This window comes from Equus quagga, chromosome 7 (assembly GCF_021613505.1).
Source record: "Equus quagga isolate Etosha38 chromosome 7, UCLA_HA_Equagga_1.0, whole genome shotgun sequence".
NCBI classification, from domain to species: Eukaryota; Metazoa; Chordata; class Mammalia; order Perissodactyla; family Equidae; genus Equus; species Equus quagga.
The window spans coordinates 122,072,648-122,075,613 of NC_060273.1; the positions used below are offsets into that span (position 1 = coordinate 122,072,648).

At 37.2% G+C, this 2,966-nt stretch overlaps 1 non-coding gene across 1 annotated transcript; it reads right to left on the minus strand.

Moving 5' to 3' along the window:
- Nucleotides 1-2,589: 2,589 nt before the first annotated feature.
- On the minus strand, nucleotides 2,590-2,651 carry LOC124243144 (small nucleolar RNA Z39). Its single transcript, XR_006889638.1, has one exon. It is a non-coding gene; the product is annotated as a small nucleolar RNA Z39 (small nucleolar RNA).
- Nucleotides 2,652-2,966: the final 315 nt, after the last annotated feature.

Here is a 2,966-nt window from a genome sequence, read left to right on the forward strand (position 1 = left end):
AAATGAATCCTGGGTTCTGGGCCCCTGCCAAAACCCCTCTTCAGCTATTCCAGGGTCAGAGAAGCATCTGCATAAGGTACACTCGTCTTGGCCAGCTTAGTTTCACATTGGCACGTATGGCTCCATCCAGTATAACTTTTTCCCAAGACAATGTGGATTTTTATGGGAACCTTGTGGTTTTAAGTGTTGGCTTGACTTTTAAATAACTAGTGTAGGGAGAAGAAAGAAAAAAAACACTATAATTACTAAATTAGTATTCCGTGCTTTTTAAAAACTCAAGGCAACACCTGAAAATATTACACTGGGATCACGTACTTCTGAAGTTGTGATGGTTAATTTTATGTGTCAATTTCCCTGGGCCAGGGTGTCCAAACAGTTGGTGAAACATTACTGTAGATATTTCTGTGAAGGTGTTTTTTGGAGGAGATTAACATTTAAACCAATGGAGTTTCAGTAAAGCTCATTATTCTTCATGTGGGTGGGCCCCATCAAACTAGTTGAAGGCCCTTATAGAAAAAGACCAACCTTCCCTGGAAGAGGAAATTCTGTCAGCAGACAAGTCCGGACTGGAACCGCAACTCTTCTTGGTTCTGCGGCCTTCAGCACTACCCCATCAGATTTTGGACCTGTCAAACCTCCACAATCCCATGAGCCAATTCCTTAAAATAAATCTCCGCAAACACATCCTGCTGATTGTTTCTCTGGAGAACCCCAATACAGAAACTAAACTTGTCTGGCCTCCACCACTCAATAAACTTACATTCTAAGAGCCAGCCTATTGAAGCTTTTTATGGGGATGGGACAATCCATGCTCTTCCCCCCAAACAGGAAAGGGAGGTGTTGTCTCATTCTTGTATAACCCTCAAATACTTTAGCTCAAGAAGGCAAATTTAATAAATCAAATATTTTCTACCCAGACTCTGCTGTCCAATACCAAGTTATTCTTGATGTATTGTAAATCAGAAATTATTACTCATCTAGGAATTGCCAGAAATTAAAATGTTTTTATATAGCTCATTGAATCCCAAGGCAATACAAAGGAAGCTCTATCCCCATCTCCTCCAAGAAAACTGAGACAGTTAAATTTGTAATTTAATGGCAGAGATTTGAACCAAGAACTCAAAATCATTTTATGAACCCTAAACTCTTAGTCTTGCTTCTACTGTTCCCAAAAGGAAGCCTTAATGTTCCATAGAAAAACTCTCTAAACAAAGGATGACATCTGATTTGACAATGACACCCGAATATAGGGAATAGCTGGACGAAGACATATAGATTAAATTGCATCCGTATTGAAGTAGTTGTCAGGTGGTTACTGAAGAGTCTAAAGATAGGCTCTACTGCACAGAGAAAAATTAAAAAAACTTAAGGTCTCAGCAAACTAGTAGTTTAACACTAGGGGCATAAGGAAACTTAATGTTATGGTGAGGACTGACCTAGGCAGCTGTTTGGTTCCAGGGAGGGATGTCGAACCACCCAGAGCAATTTTTCAAGAATCCAGAAATACAGACTTTTATGTGAATATTCTGGTTCTTAGATATTGATTTAAAAACAGTACAGCACCCTCTCTCACCAAAAGTCTGGGGCCAAACAGACCACCAGTTTACCACCTGTTTTCCAATATTCTTCTAACACTAACTGTATTCCAAAAATGACCAAACTGGAATTAAAATATTCAGTAGCTACTCAGTTTTTCCCTGCCCTAATACAAAACCCTAGAAACTAAGTCATTCTATTTTAAGTGGCAAGAGGCATTTCACTACTCATAATGTAGATTTCACTCACTGATACAATTACTAATTAGAGCCAATCTCTTAACCCATTTCTACTAGTCAAAGCTCCACAATAAATTGGGAATATTTCCTACATTCCACCCTACATGCTATTACATTTCATTTCGAATATTCTACTTTTATTCAGTCTAAACAAGACATAGCAGTCATTAGCAAATTTATCAAGGCAAAAATTTCAGATTTAGCTTACAGGTCTAGAGGAAAATAAATGAAGCTCTTCAACTTCAATCTGTATATACTATTGGTTTTCCTCATGATTAACTAATTATCATTCATGGAGAAAAACAATTTTACTCCTTCAACGTAAAGGGGAAGACTAAAAGTATACTTTTTTCCTCCCTTAAAAGAAAAAACGATTACAGGACAACCAAAATCACATTTGCATTTCTCTTTTGTAACACATTACCAACTAGGTCCTGATTTATGAATGAAAAACTAAACAAAATCTCAGAATTTAAAACCAAGAAACAAGCTAAACTGCATACATAATTTGATCAAGAAACTAACACTGGAATATTACCCTGACAAAAAAGAAAGCACGTGCTCAATGATCACATTCCATATTTCAGAGGAGAGGCATTGAGGATTCATGCAGTAAGTTTATTTACAAACATATTTAGTATGCTGAGTTCAAGAGTTTGATTCATTTTTCACAGAGATTGCACCTCTTAAAATGCTTCTCTTCATATCTGTGAATAAAAACACAAAAAATTAATGGTATTAAAAACATCCCATTCACTTAACAGAAATCACGTAGTTTCATTAAGGTACTGTCTGTCCATCAATTTATGACTGGTACATCAGAAAGCGTTTACAGTATCATGACTTAGTCATACTGATTTGCTTCATCACATGCACCAGAATCTTTCCGGATTAACGGCTTGGAAAAATCATTTCCCTTCTAAACCATAACAAAGTCTTTCTTTTCCAAAGTATACTTCGGAATTTATTCCGATCAACCCACAGCTTTCTACAGTGTTGCTTTGAGAAAAATTCTGCTTATCATTGAGCTAAATAAGTCTTTTCTACTCAGGCAGGGAATCAGCTCAGCTCCCAGGATACAAGACTCCTGTGGGCACATGCTAACATGTATCGCCCTAAAGATAGACTAACATTAATCAGTCTACTAGAACTTTACCTGGTTAAGAGTGTGAGCTCTGGAACAAGACTGGG